Genomic DNA, 24,318 nt, shown 5'->3' with positions numbered 1-24,318 from the left:
TATTTTAAAAGCAATGAGGAAATGATCTGAGATCATTTCAGATTGCGGAAGAGTAACTATATCTTCTATATTTAAACCGAAGGTCAACACAAGATCGAGCGTGTGACCACCTTCGTGAGTAGGTCCTGTTATATGTTGGTTAACTCCAACTGAGTCTAATAAAGACAGGAATGCTCTTCTTAGTGAGTCTTCTAATTTATCACAGTGGATGTTAAAGTCGCTGACAATTAGGGCTTTATCCACAGATACAACTAAGTTGGAGACAAAATCTGTAAATTCACTAAGAAACTCAGAATAAGGTCCAGGGGGTCTATAAATAATAATCAATGGAATGAATTTAGGATTTTTATTTTGTGAGACTACATGAGTTATATTGGTATGTAGAATCTCAAAAGAGTTAAATCCATGTCCGGGTTTGTGAGTAATACCAAAGTAATATCCTTATAAATTACTGCGACGCCACCTCCTCTCCCAGTTAAGCGAGGTTGGTGTACATAGCTGTATCCAGGAGGACTAGACTCGTTCAATGCTACAAATTCGTTTTGTTTTAACCAAGTTTCGGTCAGACACAGTACATCAAACCCCTGATCTGTAATAATTTAGTTGACAATGAGCGTTTTAGGTGTAAGGGATCTAATCCTTTTTAATAATCCTATTCTTATATCGTGGGTGCTGGTGGTACGTTCAGAAGGAATGATAGTAACAGGTAGTAAGTTGCTGAAACATACACCCCGTCCAGCCCGGGGGAACAGACACAGTGTCAGCATATTTATGAGTTTCATTATTAATGTTTCTTGTAGAATCTCTTGTTTTAATAGAGCGAGGTACAGACACAGTGTCAATATTGTACACACTGTGTGGCGACTCTACGCAAATGGCAGACACTCGGTTTAGCCAGTGTCGCCCAAAAAGACCAGGCTTCCCCCTAAATGTTGGCCAGTTATTTATAAAGCCCACTTTATTTTTTGGACACCACTCCGACAACCAGCGATTTATGTCGAGGAATGTGCACACTACATTTTATACATATTTATACTCACATAGATTTTCAAGACACAATGTTTCAAAATAAGATTGATTTAATAGACCTTTCAACGAATCTAGGGAATAAATACACCTTTTAAGTGATAACACAATACAATAAAATGCTGAAAGTGAGACGTTTCCCTGTCATGTGGAATTTGATGGTACATATACTCACGACTACGTGACTCCAGATGCTTACAGAGGCTGTTTGCTGCTATCGCATTCATCACAGCTTTACTTTTTTCTCACCTCAACATCTGACATGTTTCCTGTGTTCTACTGTGTGTAAAATGCAACAATGATGTAATTTCCGCTTCTTCTGTTTCATTCAGGGTATAATAAACGGCAGGGATAATGTTCTGGAAGAGGAACAGTTCTTCTAGATCTCACAGGATAATAAACAGTTGGAATTATGTTTTAGAAAAGGATGAGTTCTTCTATATTTCTGTAAAATACTATGGTTTCGTTATCAAATAGTTTGATAAATTCCCTGTAGTGAGGACACTAAAGGAGTTTCTGCATGGCGAGGAGCTTCGGTGACCCAGGACTCTTCCCAGTGAGGTACAGGAACCGGTCCTCTCCCAGTATCGTAATCCAGGTGTCCTGATGCTTTTCCAGCTCCTTCATAAATGATAAGTGAGACTGGGGAGTGAACATTAGCAAGAGGTCCAAGATGGCATGACTTACAGGCTGAAATACACTAATAAAATAATGTTACTTCTTTTTATAACAGAACCACATCACTCCCAGAATTATTTTCAAAGGCCAGATCGGGTTACAATCTTGGAACACATTAACAGGCACGGACCACGCGTATGGTCCACATAAGACTTAAGTCCAATTTCTTCTGGTGTACATGTAAAAAAGTTCATAAAGTTCAATTGGAACGGTTTTGCATTTACCATAATCATACCACAAAAGTTGAAGTAAAGTCTGGGGCTCCAACTCTTCTCTTCTTTATTTGAATATCTACAAAATAGGGGTGTCCACTGTACCTCTCTCAATAAAGTAATGTAGCCCTATCTCGACATGGTCAAGCAGATCAGGATGTTGGTCCACCAAAAACATGAAGTTATCATTGTCTTTGTATACCTTTGCTCTATACGCGGCATCATATGGTGACTATGAAAGGCTTTTTGTTTCTTGAATATTCTATAAATGTTCTTTCTAATTCATTAGAAAGAACATTTCTAATTCTTATTATTATTTCTAATTCTTCTTAGAATTATTTTCTACTTAAATAGATGAGTGTGAGACTGTAAATGTGTACAGTGACGTCCGCGTCAGCTCCTGAGCAGAGAGGAAGTTCTTTAATGCAATTCTTTATTATGTGGTTATTATGAGCATATAATTAGTTCTCTTATTCTTTATTTATTTCTTTGTTATTTACTATAGTTTGATCCAAAAGTCTGTCTGCATTTTAGAACCTGCCACCAAAAGAAAAGATTATGAATATGAGGGATTTATCATTTATCATCATCAATAATATTTAACTACATTGTGTATTTTTTTATTATTTACAGTAAGGGATAATTAATATCGATACTATTGATAACAAGTTGGTATCAGCATTGGATCAATAATATCACAATGGTATCGATATTTTTGCTTTTCTACTTTAGTTCCATGTTCCATCTGAAAATAAATGTGCCTGTAGAATTACTGCCCTAGTTGAGCACCAAACCTGCCCCCCAGCAGCTCAGTACCCAAGACAAATACCCACCGTCCAACCCCACCGAGAAAATCTGGACACACACTTTTTAGTTCGACTTTCCAATCCCATTTTTTGTATTCTACTGAAGAGACTTAATTTGAAATAAAGTTTGAAATAATTTAATCATCAAGCAGTTCCGACCAGCCATCAGAGAGGTGAGAATGTGGCCCCAGGGGGCCATCTCTGCACCTCCAGGACTGTTTTGACTGCACAGACTGGGAGATGTTTAGAGATGACCACTCTGTGGTCTTTGGAGGAGTACAGCTACATCAGCAAGTGGACATCACTGTCTTCAAGTCTGTCATCACCCGACCAATCCACAGACCCTGGTTCTCTGCTAAGCTGCACAGGGACTCTGCCTTCCAGTCCAAAGACAAAGAGGCTTATATTATAGCCAGAGCCAACCTGTCAGAGAAAAATATCAACAACCACTTCACGTCTTCAAAAGACACACACCGCTTGTGGCAGGGGATCCAGACCATCACGGACTACAAGCCAACACAACATCCCTGCCAGATGAGCTGAATGACTTCTTTGCACAGTTTGAGGCAGTGTCACAGCCAATACACCTCCAGCCCACCAGAGAGCACCAGACCAGACAGAGAGACGGCGACCCGGAAGCGGAAACGAGAGTGGGCAGCGTAGAGTATAAAAGTCAGGTAACCCCGAGGAGACGCTGCCCGCTCTTTGAGTTGAATTTAATACCAGAGACGCTAGCCTTATTTTCCCACGCCCCGCTGACTAGAATCCACGACCACGAGCCTTGCCTGCCCCCTTTGTTCGTCTCCTGACGGATTCTACCTCGACACCACGACCTTGCCTGACCCTTGTGAGAAGACGATCTCCCCGCTACCCCCCACGAAGCCCTAGTTCCCTCCACGCCGCGCTGCGGCGCGTTCACGACTACACTCCCGTCCCAACTCACCTCCGGCCTCCCTCTCCCCGAGAAAGCGCCTCCGGTCCTCCTCCCTAGCGCGTCCTATATCTGCTCCCCGTGCGACGACTTGTCCACTTGCTCCCAGCAACTCCAGCAGTGACAGGCAGAAATCAGGGAGCCATCGAGAAAAACGACTCCCTCTCCCAACGAACAGGTCTTCCTTCTTTCCACGGGAGACATCAGGATGGCCTTCCGCAGAGAAAACCCGTGGAAAGCAGCAGGACCAGACAACATTCCTGGGCATGTGATACGGGAGTGTGCTTCACAGATATCTTCAACACATTACTAAGTTCAGCCGTGGCACCTACCAGCCTCAAAACCACCAAGATCATCCCACTACCAAAGAAGTCAACTGTGTCCTGCATCAATGATTACCGGCCAATAGCACTCACACCCATCATCACAAAGTGCTTTGAGAGGCAGGTTCTGATGCACATGAAGACCCAACTCCCACAGAATCTGGACCCACTGTAGTTTGCGTACCGACCAAACCGCTCCTAAGACTATTCTTCATACAACCCTCTCCCACGTAGACAAAAAAAGACACTTACGTCAGAATGCTGTTCGACTTCAGCTCGGCTTTCAATACCGCCGTCCCTCAGAAGCTTATAATGAAGTTGGACCACCTGGGAATAAGCTGTCCATTCTGCCAGTGGATATTGGACTTACACCTTACACCTGGAAATAACACCTCCAAGGTCCTCAGACTGAACACAGTTTCCCAACAGGGATGTGTGTTCGGCCCACTGCAGTTCACTCTGGTGACACACGACTGTTCAATTCCCCATTTTTCTGGATCATCGTTGACTGTGTACAACAAAAACATCTTTAAAGTATCTTTCCATACACGTTGAAGACTGTTGTAAAACATACCTTTAGTTTTTTTCACCACACGTCTTGACTCGCTCCAAACGCTTCCTTTTGCGAGTGGCTTTTCGTCCAATGTAACCTTTGCTAAAATGAAAAATATTTGCTTCGATTTTCACACGTCCAAAATGTTAGTGGTAATTTACTATACAATACGAGTTATAAGAAATAGAATATGAATCAATGAATTAATTAATTACATTTGCACAGTAAATTTTATATTGTATATTCAAACTCACATAGATTTTCAAGATGGTCCTTCCAACGAATCTAGGGAATAAATACACCTATTAAGCAAAAACAGATTATAATACAATACTTATTATTATATTATAAAATATAATATCCACTCGGGGGTGGATGAGATCCGTCCTGGGTATCTCATGGCTATGGATGTTGTAATGGCTGTTGTGGTTGACACGTCTCTGCAACATTGCATGGATATTGGGGGCAGTTCCGGTGGAGTGGCAGACAGGGGTGGTGGTCCCCATTTTTAAGAAGGGGGACCACAGGGTGTGTTCCAACTATAGGAGGCTCACACTCCTCAGCCTCCCAGGAAAGGTCTATTCCAAGGTACTGGAGAGGAGGGTCCGGTCGATAGTTGAATCTCAGATTGAAGAAGAGCAATGTGGTTTTCGTCCTGGCTGTGGAACTGTGGACCAGCTCTTTACCCTTACTAGGGTGATGTAGGGGGCATGGGATTTTGCCCAACCAATCCACATGTGTTTTGGGTATTTGTAGAAGGCTTATGACCACGTCCCCAGGGGCACCTTATGAAGGGCGCTCCAGGAGTATGGGGTGGATGGCCTTTTGTTAAGGGTCAATCAGTCCCTGTACCAGAGGAGCGTGAGTTTGGTCCGCATAGCCGGCAGTAAGTCAGACCTGTTCCGGTGAGGGTTGGACTCCCTTCGTCAACGGTTCTGTACATAACCTTTATGGACAGAATTTCCAAGCACAGCCATGGTGTGGAGGGTGTCAACTTTGGTGGCAGGAGACTCTCATCTCTGTTTTTTGCGGATGATGTGGTCCTCCTAACTTCCTACCCAGGTAGGTTCGCAACCGAGTGTGAAGCGATCAGAACCTCATATAAATCTCATATACATATATTTTTTTAAATAAGCAAAAATTATTTGTTATTTTGGAAAGACACAGACTGTATTAATAAGAGCATGCTAAACGTTGAGAAACCTGTGGTTCTCACAGTTTCTTCACAGTTCTCAAGGATGATTCTTTGGATGATGTGGAATGTCTTCAGTGGAATGGTGGCATGAAAAATTGCCCTCCCATACTCGTTATGCCAAAGGCTGCAAGTAGCTTCTATACTGGACCGGTAGACACCTGCAAGAATCTTCTTCCAGTCGACCAAAGAATACCTCCATTTTTGGATTGGAAAAATCTTCTCAATTTCAGCAGGCATCTTCTTCATCACTTGATTCCTCCACATCAGCGAAGTATTCTTCTTCTGACATATCTTTTTTATCTTAATCAAATCATTACAAGGTCAGTAGATATACATGCATGTTCTGTACTTCGTACAAGGTCCTAACACCAAATTTCAAATTATTTTCTAACCCTGAAGTATATGCTGGAAACCTCCTCATGAAACACTTCTGCATTCAATGTTGGTAAAAAATTTACTCTTCAGACATGATACATACCTCTGGCAACCCAGATCTGGGCCAGCAAAAGGCCGTCATTCTTTGTGGTATCCGGGCCAAGTAATCTTCTCGAAAAAGATGAGTTCTTGTGTATCTTCGAAAGAAAATATGTTTTCATTATTAAACAGTTTGATAAATTCCCTGTAGTGAGGGCACTAAAGGAGTTTCTGCATGGTGAGGAGATTCGGTGGACCAGGACTCTTCCCAGTGAGGTACAGGAACCGGTCCTCTCCCAATATCATAATCCAGGTGTCGCGATGCTTTTCCAGCTTCTTCATATATGATAAGTGAGACTGGTGAGTGAACATTAGCGAGACGTCCAAAACAGCATAATTTTGCAGCTCCAATGCACTAATTAAATATGGGTGAGAATTATTATTTAAAATATAATAATACCACATCTCTCCTAAGATCATTTTCAAAGGCCAGATCGGGTCGCAACCTTTGTACAGCACGACAGGCAGGGGCCACGTGTTAGTTCCAAGGAAGGACACCCACCAGTTAGGTCTCAAGGAGAACATGAAATTAAGTACATAGAGTTCAATTGGAACAGTTTTGCATTTATCATTAGTCAAAAGTTGATATAAAGTCTGGGGCTCCAACTCTTCTGTCTTTTATTTGAATGCCTACAAAATGTGGGTCTCCACTATACCTCTCTAAGTAAAGTAATATAACACTATTTTGACATCATCAAGCAGAACAGGATGTTTTTCCACCAAATATATGAAGTAATCATCGTGTTTGTGTAACTTTGCTTTATGCGCGGCATCATATGGTGACCAATGTAAACGTCCACGTAACTCCTCCAGTAGCTTGAAAGACTTCTTGTTTTGTAAATATTCTATAAATGTTCTTTTTAATTCCATTTTTTATTATTTAGAAAGTCCTTTTTTTTTTTTTTTTTTAAATAGATGAGCATAAACGTGTGCGGCCTGGCGTCTGGTTGGTGCTTAATATGTTTGAACTTTACACTATACACATACCTGTCAAGTATCCCGTTTTGGCCAGGAAAGTCCCGTAATTTACCCTTCTTTCCCGGCGTCCTCCCATATTAGTATTTTCCCGTAAATCTCTCGTATTTTAATCTGCGTCATAAAAAAAAAAAAAAAACGTCCCCTCCGCAAAAAAATCTGAGGTCTGTCACTAACCTCGCGATAACTGCCACCTGCAGTAGCCTACTACTTTTTTTTTTTTTTTTTTTTTACTACAGGTACTGTAGGTGGCAGTTGTCATGAGATTAGCGTGTGAGGTCAGATGACGAGTTGATGAGTGACGACGTGGGAAAAAAGAAGAAAAAACAGACAGATGAAGGCACTCCTGCCAAAAAAACAAAAATGTCTGCCAGCACGAGAACTCCGCCAAGCGCGGGCTAGAGGCAGAACAACATGCCCAGGCGATGTCAGCATTCGTGACGAGAAATGCCACTGAGGCAGACCAGTGCAGAGGTAAAAATGGCCAAAAACAACATTCCTTTCTCCTTCCATGATGACTTCCACAAGTGTGTAGCTGACATGTTCCACGAAAACAGTCAACGGGAAAAACGAAGGCTACTCAACTCATCAAAGGTCAGTTAGCTATATCTTACTGCTGGGCTACTGTACGTTTGCTAAAACGGTATAAAATGGGTTTGAAATGTGTTTGAACATTTGAGCATCAACCCATGGCACTCAACAGGTGCCATAGCAGCATACCTGTCAAGTATCCCGTTTTGGCCGGAAAATTTACCGTACTTTCAAATCCAAAACTTGACAGGTATGTCTACAGGACCGTGTGTGAACCCTTGTTCCCGCTTAGCGAGCCGGGAGTGTTCACGACCTAAGACGAGTCAGACTGCAGCCGCACGCTGCTCAGCGAAGCCAGCTGGGACTCTTCATTCAACACGGCGGCGTGTTTATTTAATTCTTTGTTGTTTACTTTTGTTTTTGATCCAAAAGTCTGTCTGCATTTTAGAACCTGGAACAGATTATGATTATGAGAGAAGCAAATTTTTTTTATCATATTTAATTATCTTTAATTAGATTGTCTATTTTTATGTATTTTGAATTATGTACTTTTTATATTTTGTTGTTTCTCTCTGATTTAGGTCCCTGTCTCACAAAGCCTGAATGAATATGGTGGTCTTTCCTTCTGGCCTCTTGCTGCATGGTCCAGGTTCACATTTGCTTAGCTCTTGATCACCTTCTGTTTACTTTCATCCTGGTCTACTGGAATCAAAAAAGATTCACTTCTTCAGGTATCCAGTAGTCACGTCCTCGATTAGAGAAAGTGAGTAACGTGAAAATTGTTTTGGAGATGAAAAAGGGCTCAGAAGGTTAAGTAAAGTATGAACAGAGTCTTTTATTTACAGTGAGGGATATTAAATATCGATTCTATTGATACCAAATTGGAATCAGTATTAGATCAAAAATATCACAATGGTATCAATATTTTCACTCTTAGTTTTGTTCCATGCTCCATCTGAAAATAAATGTGCCTGTAAAAATACTCCCCTAGTTTATTACCCAAGAAAAAATACCCACTGTCCAACCCCACCAAGAAAATCTGGACACACACTTTTTATTTTGACTTTCCAATCCCATTTTTTTTATCCTACTGAAGAGACTTTATTTGAAATAAAGTTTCCAGTTGTTTATTACTGACTCTCAACAAAACTACAGGCAAAAGTAAGAAATGAATCAGAGTTGGTTCTTCTACTCAGAGGAACATGTTGCTTAAAGTTCTACAAGCAGAACAGAGCCACCAAGACACATCTTGTATTAAACTCCCCGCTAAGTCCTCATCTCGTACTGTGCGCTTGGTGTTGCCTTTCCATCACTTCCGGGTTGTCGGCCCCTAATCACATTCCCTCCCTAGGATCCTGCGCCACAGATAGGGATCCTCACCGTGTACCGAGCGTCAGGTGCGGCCTGGTATGTTTAAGCGTTACCCCCATTTAAGCTCGCATTACCTGCAGTGTCCCCTGTGTCTGGCGTCCCTCCCAACAGCGTGGAAAAACCTAGTCGTCTTGATAGTTTAATATTGAGGAATATGGCACAGTAAAGTCAGTACTTTACAGTTATGTCAAAATCTTTATTTTTATTGTTATGTACGAACAAAATTAAACGCAACAAGGTGGAACGTTCAAGTAAACACGTTAAAAATTAAATTGTGACTCAGTATTAAATGCTGAAAGTGAGACGTTTTAATGTCATTTGGAATTTGATGGCACATGTACATGATGAGGTGACTCCAGGACACTTACAGAGACTGTTTAATTTTTCTCACCTCAACACCTGACAAGTTTTCTGTGTCATTCAGAATAAAAAACATTAATTGAAATAATCTTCTGGAAAAGGATGAGTTCTTCAAGATTTCTGTAAAAGACTATTGTTTCGTTATTAAACAGTTTGATAAATTCCCTGTAGTGAGGACACTAAAGGAGTTTCTGCATGGTGAGGAGATTCGGTGGCCCAGGACTCTTCCCAGTGAGGTACAGGAACCGGTCCTTTCCCAGTATCGTAGTCCAGGTGTCCTGATGCTTTTCCAGCTTCTTCATATATGATAAGTGAGACTGGTGAGTGAACATTAGCGAGACGTCCAAGATCGCATAATCTCCCATCTCCCATAAACTAATACTATATGGGTAAAATGTATTATTATAACCATGATAATTAATCCATATTTTTCCCAGGATTAATTTCAAAGGCCAGATCGGGTCGCAACCATTATACAGCACGACAGGCAGGGGCCACACGTCATTTCCCCTGCTGAAACACCAAATGTCATATCTCATGAAGAACATCTAAATAAGTAAATTGAGTTCAATTGGAACAGTTTTGCCTTTATCACCCTGCAAAAGTTGATATAAAGTCTGGGGCTCCAACTCTTCTGTCCTTTATTGAAATGTCCACAAAATGTAGGTGTCCACTGTACCTCTCTACATAAAGTAATGCAACGCTATGTTAAAATGATCAAGCAGTTCAGGATGTTGGTCCACCAAATACATGAAGTAATCATCGTGTTGGTGTTACTTTGCTGTACGAGAGGCAACAAATGGTGGCCAACGTAAACGTCCACGTAACTCCTCCAGTAGCTTGAAAGACTTCTTGTTTTGTAAATGTTCTATAAATGTTCTTTCTAATTCCATTATCGATTCTTTAGAAAATCCTTCTTTTTCTTTTTAAATAGATGAGTGTGAGACTGTAAATGTGTACGGTGACGTCCACGTCGGCGCCACCACCCACGACACGCCCCCCTTCCTCTGACTATTAGGGTTTATGTCTGTGTGTGTGGTGTCGTGTGGGGTCACGACTCCCCGCTAAGTCCTCATCTGATACTGTGCACTTGGTGTTGCCTTTCCATCACTTCCGGGTTGTCGGCCCCTAATCACATTCCCTCCCTAGGATCCTGCGCCACAGATAGGGATCCTCACCGTGTACCGAGCGTCAGGTCCGGCCTGGTATGTTTAAGCGTTACCACCATTTAAGCTCGCATTACCTGCAGTGTCCCCTGTGTCTGGCGTCCCTCCCAACAGCCTGGTTGGTGCTTAATGTGTCTATGTATGTTTGAGCTGGTACTGTTCATTCAACACGGCGGCGTGGTGGATTGTTTGTGCTCTCTATACTGGACCGTTAGACACCTGCAAGAATCAAAAGACCCAGGTATACCAGAAGATCTATTTGATCTATCTTCAAGCAGAATTTTTTCAAATCCTCTGGCACAATTAACTCGAATGTTGTCTTTATGCTATCAGCGTACCTTGTTGGAACTTTGGGGGCTCCTTTCCCTCTCTTCACACAACAGACTCTGTCAGTCACCTGGAGTAATGGTAGATCAAAGAATACCTCCATCATTGGAGTGGAAAAATATTCTCAATTTCAGCAGGCATCTTCTTCATCACTTGATTTCTCCTCATGAGTTGGAATGAAGTCTTCATCATTTTCAGTGAAGTTTTCTTCCTCTGACACTTCACTTGATCAAATCATTACAAGGTCAGTAGATATACATGCATGTTCTGTACTTCGAACAAGGTTCTAACACCAAATTTATGTCAAATTTCAAATTATTTTCTAACCCTGAAGTATATGCTGGAAACCTCTTAATGAAACACTTCTGCATACAATGTTGGTAAAATCCTGGTGAGGGTATTTACTCTTCAGACCTGAATTACATACCTCTGGCAACCCAGATCTGGGCCAGCAAAGGGCCGTCATTCTTTGCGGTATCAGGGCCATGGGGGCTAGATCCAGGCCAGACCAATTTTGACATGTAGGTAGTGTTGAGATTGTAGGGCAGATGAAGACTTTTCTGAGAGAATCATTTCATGTTTCAGAGGACCGCCCCAAAAGTGGAACCTCTGATGATTTGGTGACGTTAAAACAGACTCTGCTTTACAACGTCTCCAGAATGTCTTTCTAAGCTTCCTCCCGTTAACACAGGGTTCTGCAGCTACTTTTGGGCCAGGTGGGTGGAAATCTTGTATTAAAGATTTCAAGTTTTTGAAAACCTAGTCGCCTTGATAGTTTAATATTGAGGAATATGACACAGTTGTCACGACTACGGACTTACGGGGGAAGGAAGCGCACAGGTCTGACATGTTGGGAAGGGGTTTTATTCATAAACAAACAAATACAAATAAACAATGGCGCGGTGGCCAAAAACGGGAAATAAAAGGGAAAAACACAAACTAACCCGTAGGCGTGTGGCGATTGCCAGAACTCAAAACACATAGGAAACAAAACCAGGTCAAGTTCGTGCAGAGTCCACGAAAATGCCAGAGACCCAAAAGGGGCAGAAACTTCCGGCATTTATGGGGCGTCAGGATTGGAGTCAGGTGTTGAGCCCAGCTGCAGGCAATCCTGACAGAGCCCCCCCTCCAAGGGCTACGTCCTCGGAGCCCCAACAGTACCATCAGTGGAGGCGGCGGGGCAGACGGCGGCAACCACAGGGCTCCTGCCCTGCTGTATCCTCCCCTTGGAGGACCCGGTCCCTCGGGCTGGCTCCCCGGCGTGGTCGGGCGTGGCGGCCCCGGTCCCTCGGCCTGGCTCCCCGGCGTGGTCGGGCGTGGCGGCCCCGGTCCCTCGGCCTGGCTCCCCGGCGTGGTCGGGCGTGGCGGCCCCGGTCCCTCGGCCTGGCTCCCTGCGTTGTCGGGCGTGGCGGCCCCGGTCCCTCGGCCTGGCTCCCCGGCGTTGTCCCGCGTGGCGGCCCCGGACCCTCGGCCTGGCTCCCCGGCGTGGTCCCGCGTGGCGGCCCCGGACCCTCGGCCTGGCTCCCCGGCGTGGTCGGGCGTGGCGGCCCCGGACCCTCGGCCTGGCTCCCCGGCGTGGTCGGGCGTGGCGGCCCCGGACCCTCGGCCAGGCTCCCCGGCGTGGTCCCGCGTGGCGGCCCCGGACCCTCGGCCTGGCTCCCCGGCGTGGTCCCGCTTGGCGGCCCCGGACCCTCGGCCTGGCTCCCCGGCGTGGTCCCGCATGGTGGCCCCGGACCCTCGTACCTGCACACAATAATCAGGGCCGATCCATCTGGGTACGTGTGGGCCCTGTCTCCACACGTCCCCTCTGACACTTCTTGTGTCACCCCCTGCACCGCGCAGGGAGATTGTCCCAGAGCCTCCGGCGACTGTTCCAGGCACCCCAGGCTGGTGCCTTCTGGGACTATGCAGCCCCTCTCGCTGCCCGGCCCTGGTGCCAAGGGGGGGGCATTGCCAGACCATCCGGCTAGCCCCTTCTGCGTCCGTTGGGACAAGCAGGCCCTCTTCCTGCCTGTCCCAGCTGGGGCCTCATGCCTACCCGGGGGCTCTATGGCGCTCCACCCCTCTGGAGGCGGACACAGACCCATGCCTGGACCACCCTCCTCACTGGCTACCGGAGGACCCAGCTCAATCGCTTCCCCACCTACCCTCCCCTCAGGAGGAGTCCCCAACCCGAACTGCACCCCCCCAAAAAATTCTTTGGGGGAGCACCCCCCCCGGCTGGACTTAGGGGTACCTTGGGGCTTGTCCACCTCGCCTTGGACCAGCACATTCGGGTCAGGAACCTCCTCCCTGGGGTTCGGCTCCGCGGCTGGGTCGCCATGTGGTGGACACAAAGAGGGGAAGTGGGGGCGACATACGGACACATATGCCACACAGACAGAGACAGACAGAAGAGAGGGTCGTCTGGCTCCCTCTCTGGGCTCTCCGGGACCTCCTCAGGGGGCACAGCCAGGATCTCGGGAGGTGCGACCTTCTCGTCGCCCACCATTGCTTGGTCTTCTTGCCCCGGATCCTGACTGGCGCTGGATGTGGTGGAGGGGCAGAGTTCGATCCCTGGCTCAGGCTCTGGCCTATCAAACTCCGCCCCCAGTCTCTGCTGGAAGTCCCGAAAACTGCTGTCTGTCTCTCCCTGCTGCCCGAGGGCTGCGCTCCAGCCCCATGCTGACCCAAGCAGACACGCGAGGATGGTGGTGGTCTTATCAGTGTCTGCTGCCCCACTGAAGGGTCCCGGGACAATTGGGCTGTCCCACACGGGGCTGGGCTCATGGGTGGAGATGGTGGTAGGTGTGTGGTGTGGAGGGGGGCGGACGTCTTCTCCAGCAGGTGTGGGCGCTGGTGCTGCGCTGCCATTTCGCTGGGGAACGTCCGGGCAGAGGGAAGGCGGGTCGGCGACTGGAGCAGGAATGGAGGATTCCCTGCGAGGCAGTCCCGGCAGCGCAGTTGCTGGCTGGCGACCTCCCGTCGCCCTCTTCCACCAGCTTTCCTCACACTGCTGGGAGGGACGTGGGTCCCCACGGACCTCGTGACGATCCTGGATGGGCGCGATGGGCAGAGCCATCCCGGCACCGACTGCCCAAACGGCGTCATCCTGGTCGTCGTACCCCCGGAAGTCACATGGGTCATCACGGACGCCGCGATGATCTCGGACGCGCACGCTGGGTGGAGCCATCCCGGCAACGACCGCCCACCGAAAATCCACGTCATCATCGCTTTCGTCATCCGTGTCCTCCCACCGGTGACTCCGAGGGTCGTACACCCTGCGGACATCCTGGACCCATGGCGCGATAAGCTCCCATGGCCAGTACTCTGGCCATTCGGGCTGGAGGCTGCCCACCTCCTCGCTGGAGGAACGCCGCCGTTGTTGCTGCTTCTCACCCCCCTGGAAGTGACGTGGGTCCCCACGGACCTTGCGACGATCGCAGACTGGCGCGATGGGCGGAGCCCAACTCTCGTCTCCCGTGCTCTCGTCATCGTCCGTGTCGTCCCAGTCCACAGGGAGCCTTGCCAGCAGAGCGCAGAGTTCTTGGCTCGACATGGCGAAGATCGTGGGGGTCGCATCTTCTGCGCTCGCTGCCCACGTCACTTCCTCGCTGCTGCCGACGCCAACGTCCTCGTTCCGCCCACTCACCCGCCGACGTTGTCGCTTCCGGGTTTCGCGGAGTTTCCCGGGGGTGACGTCATCACGCGGCGCCGCGTACCACGGCTTCTCGGGGAGAAAACGCTCCACCAGAACGGGCGGCGCGTCTCTCCCCTGGCGTCCGCGTTCGCCGCGCCGGGCTGCGTCCTTCGCGCCGTTTCTTCTCCTCTGCTTTCCACCTCTGCGCTTTTGGGGGGGTCTCTGGCATTCTGCACGGACTTACGGGGGAAGGAAGCGCACAGGTCTGACATGTTGGGAACGGGGTTTTATTCATAAACAAACAAATACAAATAAACAATGGCGCGGTGGCCAAAAACGGGAAATAAAAGGGAAAAACACAAACTAACCCGTAGGCGTGTGCCGATTGCCAGAACTCAAAACACATAGGAAACAAAACCAGGTCAAGTTCGTGCAGAGTCCACGAAAATGCCAGAGACCCAAAAGGGGCGGAAACTTCCGGCATTTATGGGGCGTCAGGATTGGAGTCAGGTGTGGAGCCCAGCTGCAGGCAATCCTGACAACAGTAAAGTCAGTACTTTACAGTTATGTCAAAATCTTTATTTTAAACGCAACAAGGTGGAACGTTCAAGTAAACACGTTAAAAATTAAATTGTGACTCAGTATTAAATGCAGTATTAAATACAATCTCAGCTGAAAGTGAGACGTTTTAATGTCATTTGGAATTTGATGGCACATGTACATGATGAGGTGACTACAGACGCTTACAGAGACTGTTTAATTTTTCTCACCTCAACACCTGACAAGTTTTCTGTGTCATTCAGAATAAAAAACATTAATTGAAATAATCTTCTGGAAAAAGATGAGTTCTTCAAGATTTCTGTAAAAGACTATTGTTTCGTTATTAAACAGTTTGATAAATTCCCTGTAGTGAGGACACTAAAGGAGTTTCTGCATGGTGAGGAGATTCGGTGGCCCAGGACTCTTCCCAGTGAGGTACAGGAACCGGTCCTTTCCCAGTATCGTAGTCCAGGTGTCCTGATGCTTTTCCAGCTTCTTCATATATGATAAGTGAGACTGGTGAGTGAACATTAGCGAGACGTCCAAGATCGCATAATCTCCCATCTCCCATAAACTAATACTATATGGGTAAAATTTATTATTATAACCATGATAATCAATCCATATTTTTCCCAGGATTAATTTCAAAGGCCAGATCGGGTCGCAACCATTATACAGCACGACAGGCAGGGGCCACACATCATTTCCCCTGCTGAAACACCAAATGTCATATCTCATGAAGAACATCTAAATAAGTAAATTGAGTTCAATTGGAACAGTTTTGCCTTTATCACCCTGCAAAAGTTGATATAAAGTCTGGGGCTCCAACTCTTCTGTCCTTTATTGAAATGTCCACAAAATGTAGGTGTCCACTGTACCTCTCTACATAAAGTAATGCAACGCTATGTTAAAATGATCAAGCAGTTCAGGATGTTGGTCCACCAAATACATGAAGTAATCATCGTGTTGGTGTTACTTTGCTGTACGAGAGGCAACAAATGGTGGCCAACGTAAACGTCCACGTAACTCCTCCAGTAGCTTGAAAGACTTCTTGTTTTGTAAATGTTCTATAAATGTTCTTTCTAATTCCATTATCGATTCTTTAGAAAATCCTTCTTTTTCTTTTTAAATAGATGAGTGTGAGACTGTAAATGTGTACGGTGACGTCCACGTCGGCGCCACCACCCACGACACGCCCCCCTTCCTCTGAGTATTAGGGTTTATGTCTGTGTGTGTGGTGTCGTGTGGGGTCACGACTCCCCGCTAAGTCCTCATCTGATACTGTGCACTTGGTGTTGCCTTTCCATCACTTCCGGGTTGTCGGCCCCTAATCACATTCCCTCCCTAGGATCCTGCGCCACAGATAGGGATCCTCACCGTGTACCGAGCGTCAGGTGCGGCCTGGTATGTTTAAGCGTTACCACCATTTAAGCTCGCATTACCTGCAGTGTCCCCTGTGTCTGGCGTCCCTCCCAACAGCCTGGTTGGTGCTTAATGTGTGTAAGTATGTTTGAGCTGGTACTGTTCATTCAACACGGCGGCGTGGTGGATTGTTTGTGCTCTCTATACTGGACCGTTAGACACCTGCAAGAATCAAAAGACCCAGGTATACCAGAAGATCTATTTGATCTATCTTCAAGCAGAATTTTTTCAAATCCTCTGGCACAATTAACTCGAATGTTCTCTTTATGCTATCAGCGTACCTTGTTGGAACTTTGGGGGCTCCTTTCCCTCTCTTCACACAACAGACTCTGTCAGTCACCTGGAGTAATGGTAGATCAAAGAATACCTCCATCATTGGAGTGGAAAAATATTCTCAATTTCAGCAGGCATCTTCTTCATCACTTGATTTCTCCTCATGAGTTGGAATGAAGTCTTCATCATTTTCAGTGAAGTTTTCTTCCTCTGACACTTCACTTGATCAAATCATTACAAGGTCAGTAGATATACATGCATGTTCTGTACTTCGAACAAGGTTCTAACACCAAATTTATGTCAAATTTCAAATTATTTTCTAACCCTGAAGTACATGCTGGAAACCTCTTAATGAAACACTTCTGCATACAATGTTGGTAAAATCCTGGTGAGGGTATTTACTCTTCAGACCTGAATTACATACCTCTGGCAACCCAGATCTGGGCCAGCAAAGGGCCGTCATTCTTTGCGGTATCGGGGCCATGGGGGCTAGATCCAGGCCAGACCAATTTTGATATGTAGGTAGTGTTGAGATTGTAGGGCAGATGAAGACTTTTCGGAGAGAATCATTTCATGTTTCAGAGGACCGCCCCAAAAGTGGAACCTCTAATGATTTGGTGACGTTAAAACAGACTCTGCTTTACAACGTCTCCAGAATGTTTTTCTAAGCTTCCTCCCGTTAACACAGGGTTCTGCAGCTACTTTTGGGCCAGGTGGGTGGAAATCTTGTATTAAAGATTTCAAGTTTTTGAAAACCTAGTCGCCTTGATAGTTTAATATTGAGGAATATGACACAGTAAAGTCAGTACTTTACAGTTATGTCAAAATCTTTATTTTAAACGCAACAAGGTGGAACGTTCAAGTAAACACGTTAAAAATTAAATTGTGACTCAGTATTAAATGCAGTATTAAATACAATCTCAGCTGAAAGTGAGACGTTTTAATGTCATTTGGAATTTGATGGCACATGTACATGATGAGGTGACTACAGACGCTTACAGAGACTGTTTAATTTTTCTCACCTCAACACCTGACAAGTTTTCTGTGTCATTCAGAATAAAAAACATTCATTCAAATAATCTTCTGGAAAAGGATGAGTTCTTCAAGATTTCTGTAAAAGACTATTGTTTCGTTATTAAACAGTTTGATAAATTCCCTGTAGTGAGGACACTAAAGGAGTTTCTGCATGGTGAGGAGCTTCGGTGGCCCAGGACTCTTCCCAGTGAGGTACAGGAACCGGTCCTTTCCCAGTATCGTAGTCCAGGTGTCCTGATGCTTTTCCAGCTTCTTCATATATGATAAGTGAGACTGGTGAGTGAACATTAGCGAGACGTCCAAGATCGCATAATCTCCCATCTCCCATAAACTAATACTATATGGGTAAAATGTATTATTATAACCATGATAATTAATCCATATTTTTCCCAGGATTAATTTCAAAGGCCAGATCGGGTCGCAACCATTATACAGCACGACAGGCAGGGGCCACACGTCATTTCCCCTGCTGAAACACCAAATGTCATATCTCATGAACATCTAAATAAGTAAATTGAGTTCAATTGGAACAGTTTTGCCTTTATCACCCTGCAAAAGTTGATATAAAGTCTGGGGCTCCAACTCTTCTGTCCTTTATTTAAATGTCCACAAAATGTAGGTGTCCACTGTACCTCTCTACATAAAGTAATGCAACGCTATGTTAAAATGATCAAGCAGTTCAGGATGTTGGTCCACCAAATACATGAAGTAATCATCGTGTTGGTGTTACTTTGCTGTACGAGAGGCAACAAATGGTGGCCAACGTAAACGTCCACGTAACTCCTCCAGTAGCTTGAAAGACTTCTTGTTTTGTAAATGTTCTATAAATGTTCTTTCTAATTCCATTATCGATTCTTTAGAAAATCCTTCTTTTTCTTTTTAAATAGATGAGTGTGAGACTGTAAATGTGTACGGTGACGTCCACGTCGGCTCCACCACCCACGACACGCCCCCCTTCCTCTGAGTATTAGGGTTTATGTCTGTGTGTGTGGTGTCGTGTGGGGTCACGACTCCCCGCTAAGTCCTCATCTCGTACTGTGCGATTGCCGTTGCCTTTCCATCACTTCCGGGTTGTCGGCCCCTAATCACATTCCCTCCCTAGGATCCTGCGCCACAGATAGGGATCCTCACCGTGTACCGAGCGTCAGGTGCGGCCTGGTATGTTTAAGCGTTACCACCATTTAAGCTCGCATTACCTGCAGTGTCCCCTGTGTCTGGCGTCCCTCCCAACAGCCTGGTTGGTGCTTAATGTGTGTAAGTATGTTTGTGCTGGGACTCTTTGTTCAACACGGCGGCGTGGTGGATTGTTTGTGACAAAAATAAACTTTGTTCATTTTTGTTCTATCCCTCGGGGTCCATCGTCTCCCTCTCTGTACGTCGGGTGTGACAGGTACTTTTTAAAGGCGACCATTCAAAAAGTGTGAAATCTGTCCGGAACGGACGTTTAAACTTCGCCTGAGCAGAGACGACGTTCTTTAATGCAGATTTTTATTATGTGCTAATTATCAGCTTAAAATTAAATAAAGAATAAGAGAACTCTCTTATTCTTTATTTAATTTTTTGTTATTTACTATTTTTTTGATCCAAAAGTCTGTCTGCATTTTAGAACCTGCCACAAAATGGAAATATTATGAATATGAGGGAATCTAATATTTATCATGTTTAATAATCTTTAATTACATTGTGTATGCTTATGTATTTTGGTTATTGGGTCTGTCAGAAAGACAGACCATTTATTATTGTGCTGAGAATGGCAAAAAAGAACATGTCTTACGTTAAAGACCGCCACGCGAAGACCGTCAAACGTAAAGAAACAACGGAGTGGTCAGGCCGAAGGCAGTACCACATTAAAGAATTCCCATTTTACAAATTCCATGCCCGCAGCTGTGACCAATGCCCGGACAGACCCATCAAAATTTCCCCTGGAATTTTGGCTTCTAGTTTGTATTTATTTTTTTAGATTTTGTTGTTTCTGACTGTGATTTAGGAATCCAACAAAAACAGAGTCCACATCAATGGCGCAGCCTTGGACTGACTGCTGCATGCAGGTTTTATGGAGTCCCGATCCATTAAGCCCAATTGGTGCCCGGTGCAATGGATCGATACTCCCTATTCAGGTGCATAAGCACATGCTGTGACAGCCCCATGGCCCCGGGTGTCACATACCACATATGCTTATGCAGAACTTTGTGAACAATAAACTTCATTTACATAGTAAGCAGAAATGATTTGTTATTTTGGATAGACACTGACTGTATTAAAAAGAGCATGCTAAAAGTTGGGAAAGCTGTGGTTCTCACAGTTTCTTCACAGTTCTCAAGTATGATTCTTGGGATGATGTGAAATGTGGAGTGGGAGGTGGCATGAAAAATTGGCCTCCCATACTCTTTATGCCAAAGGCTGCATGTAGCCTCTATACTGGACCGTTAGACACCTGCAAGAATCAAAAGACCCAGGTATACCAGAAGATCTATTTGATCTATCTTCAAGCAGAATTTTTTCAAATCCTCTGGCACAATTAACTCGAATGTTGTCTTTATGCTATCAGCGTACCTTGTTGGAACCTTGGGGGCTCCTTTCCCTCTCTTCACACAACAGACTCTGTCAGTCACCTGGAGTAATGGTAGATCAAAGAACCTCCATCATTGGAGTGGAAAAATATTCTCAATTTCAGCAGGCATCTTCTTCATTACTTGATTTCTCCTCATGAGTTGGAATGAAGTCTTCATCATTTTCAGTGAAGTTTTCTTCCTCTGACACTTCACTTGATCAAATCATTACAAGGTCAGTAGATATACATGCATGTTCTGTACTTCGAACAAGGTTCTAACAACAAATTTATGTCAAATTTCAAATTATTTTCTAACCCTGAAGTACATGCTGGAAACCTCTTAATGAAACACTTCTGCATACAATGTTGGTAAAATCCTGGTGAGGGTATTTACTCTTCAGACCTGAATTACATACCTCTGGCAACCCAGATCTGGGCCAGCAAAGGGCCGTCATTCTTTGCGGTATCGGGGCCATGGGGGCTAGATCCAGGCCAGACCAATTTTGATATGTAGGTAGTGTTGAGATTGTAGGGCAGATGAAGACTTTTCTGAGAGAATCATTTCATGTTTCAGAGGACCGCCCAAAAGTGGAACCTCTAATGATTTGGTGACGTTAAAACAGACTCTGCTTTACAACGTCTCCAGAATGTCTTTCTAAGCTTCCTCCCGTTAACACAGGGTTCTGCAGCTACTTTTGGGCCAGGTGGGTGGAAATCTTGTGTTAAAGATTTCAAGTTTTTGAAAACCTAGTCGTCTTGATAGTTTAATATTGAGGAATATGGCACAGTAAAGTCAGTACTTTACAGTTATGTCAAAATCTTTATTTTTATTGTTATGTACGAACAAAACACAACAAGGTGGAGCGTTCAAGTAAACACGTTAAAAATTAAATTGTGACTCAGTATTAAATGCTGAAAGTGAGACGTTTTAATGTCATTTGGAATTTGGCACATATACATGATGAGGTGACTCCAGGACACTTACAGAGACTGTTTGCTGCTATCAAATTCATCTTAGTTTAAATTTTTCTCACCTCAACACCTGACAAGTTTTCTGTGTCATTCAGGATAATGAACATTAAATGGAATAAACTTCTGGAAAAGGATGAGTTCTTGCATATCTTTGTAAAAGAATGCGCTTTCATTATTAAACAGTTTGATAAATTCCCTGTAGTGAGGACACTAAAGGAGTTTCTGCATGGTGAGGAGCTTCGGTGGCCCAGGACTCTTCCCAGTGAGGTACAGGAACCGGTCCTCTCCCAGTATCGTAATCCATGTGTCCTGATGCTTTTCCAGCTTCTTCATATATGATAAGTGAGACTGGTGAGTGAATATTAGCGAGACGTCCAAGATGGCATAATCTTCCATCTACAATACATTAATAAAATATGGGTTATTAAAATTTTAAATATAATAATACCACATCTCTCCCAGGATTATTTTCAAAGGCCAGATCGGGTCGCAACCTTTGTACAGCACGACAGGCAGGGGCCACGCTTCAGTTCCAAGGAAGGACACCCACCAGTTAGGTCTCAAGGACAACATGAGATTAAGTGCATAGATTTCACGTGGAACAGTTTTGCATTTATCTTTCCACATAAGTTTAAATAAAGTCTGGGGCTCCAACTTTTCTGTCCTTTATTTGAATGCCTACATAATGTGGGTGTCCACTATACCTCTCTACATGAAGTAATATAGCACTATGTTGACATCATCAAGCAGAACAGGATGTTGGTCCACCAAATATATAAAGTAATCATCATGTTTGTGTAACTTTGCTTTATCCGCGGCATCCTATGGTGACCAATGTAAACATCCACGTAACTCCTCCAGTAGCTTGAAAGAATTCTTGTTTTGTAAATATTCTATAAATGTTCTTTCTAATTCCATTTTCTATTCTTTAGAAAATCCTTCCTTCTTTTTAAATAGATGAGCGTAAATGTGTGCGGCCTGGCGTCGCTCCCAACAGCCTGGTTGGTGCTTAATATGTTTGAACTTTCAACTATAAGGGGTGGTAGTAGCCTAGTGGGTAACACACTCTTCTATGAACCAGAAGACCCAGGTTCAAACCCCACTTACTACCATTGTGTCCCTGAGCAAGACACTTAACCCTAAGTTGCTCCAGGGGGGGACTGTCCCTGTAACTACTGATTGTAAGTCGCTCTGGATAAGGGCGTCTGGTAAATGCTGTAAATGTAAATATACAGGATCGTGTTTGAACCCTTGTTCCCGCTTAGCGAGCCGAGGGTGTTCACGACCTAAGACAAGTTAGACTGCAGCCACATGCTGCTCAGCACGCGCACAGCAAAGCCAGCTGGGACTCTTCATTCAACACGGCGGCATGCTGGATTGTTTGTGCATTTTCGGTAACCCAAAAATCAACTTTGTTCATTTTTGTTCTATCCCTCGGTGTCCATCGTCTCCCTCTCTGTTTATATTGGGACAGTGGTGGCCTAGCGGTTAAGGAAGCGCCCCTGTAATCAGAAGGTTGCCAGTTCGAATCCCGATCTGCCAAGGTGCCACTGAGGTGCCACTGAGCAAAGCACCGTCCCCACACACTGCTCCCTGGGCGCCTGTCATGGCTGCCCACTGCTCACTAAGGGTGATGGGTTAAATGCAGAGGACAAACTTCACTGTGTGCACCGTGTGCTGTGCTGCTGTGTATCACATGTGACAATCACTACACTTAACTTTACTTAGTTTTTGAGTTACAAAACTAAGAGCCCTGATAAGGCCCAACTTGTCAGGAATAGAACATGCTCGGGAATTGTTAAGTGTTAGACAATTTATTTTTTTTTGCCAGCCAGGGACAACGAAGGAGAACAGAGTAGATTGGGATCGGAGACCCCATGAAGAGGGGATTTTCAGTCTCGTTTCGTTTGCAGATCAGAGATGGCGTGCAGGAGTGTAGCTGGCTAGTAGTGTGTTGGTATAAGAGGGTGCACCTCCATTTACAGCCCTGTAGGCAGCATCAAGGATTTAAACTCGATGCGAGCAGCTACCTCCAACTCTGATGTCTGAGATTTGGCTGAATCAACTGTGCCGACTACACTGTGTAGTGAGGATCTTTGCTCGACGTGGGGCTCCGGAACATCACATTTCCAACAGGGGCACTCCATTCGTGAGCAGACTCTTTGAACAGGTGCTGTCCATGCTGGGGACAGAGCACAGACTCACTACAGCTTACCACCTGCAGACAACTGCTACTGAATGTGTGAACCTCACATTGAAGACAAACACAACTCATGGGACCAATATCTTCCTCAGATATAGACACCAATCTTGACTTGATCACTCACCCCTTCTGGGAAGATGCTGTGGAAACCGAAGTTCCTTACCCGGATTGTCACAGAGCCTCGTTCCAGGATGCCCATGATCACACCAGGGCTTCCCTGGAACAGAGCCACTGACGCAAGAAACAAACTTCTCTGCTAAATTGGCACCTGTGTACAGTGGGCCATTTCGCATTCAGCAGTGACTGAGGTAATTTACAGAATTAACAGGGTCGATGATGGTGAAGATGCAGGAGCGTATCGTGTAGTCACACTGAAGGACATAAAGGCCACATGGCCGAATGTGACACTCCTGACCCGAGTGGGCCCTTGGATGACTTGCATGACAATGGACTTATGAAAGCGCCTCACCATGTGGATGCAACACTATTCATTGACTCTCCTACCTTTGACCCAGGCCCACATCGACTCTTACTTTCCCCCGTGACTATGCTGTGGTAGTGGTGACATGTGTGAGTCTGAAGTTGGACAGGGTTATTACTTGAGACCTAGACGCCCACCCCCCCAGGCTGACTGTTCCTCTAGTAGGTGGACAAACCCGTACCACACTGAAACACTTGAATTTGAATAGGGCTTGATAGTCAGAACTCCATTAAGGTTCTGCTGTTTAAAAAAAAAAAGGAAAAAAATGCTGGAAATATATATATATTTTTTTAA

At 45.1% G+C, this 24,318-nt stretch overlaps 1 protein-coding gene across 1 annotated transcript in view; it reads left to right on the top strand.

The window, feature by feature from the left end:
* The window catches only part of LOC114766810 (protein brambleberry-like), a 480,412-nt gene that overhangs the window by 138,770 nt on the left and 317,324 nt on the right, over positions 1-24,318 (top strand). The window lies entirely within an intron of this gene.

The sequence above is a fragment of the Denticeps clupeoides genome, chromosome 17 (genome assembly GCF_900700375.1).
Source record: "Denticeps clupeoides chromosome 17, fDenClu1.1, whole genome shotgun sequence".
NCBI lineage: Eukaryota > Metazoa > Chordata > Actinopteri > Clupeiformes > Denticipitidae > Denticeps > Denticeps clupeoides.
This window is presented reverse-complemented; position numbering and strand designations above follow the sequence as displayed.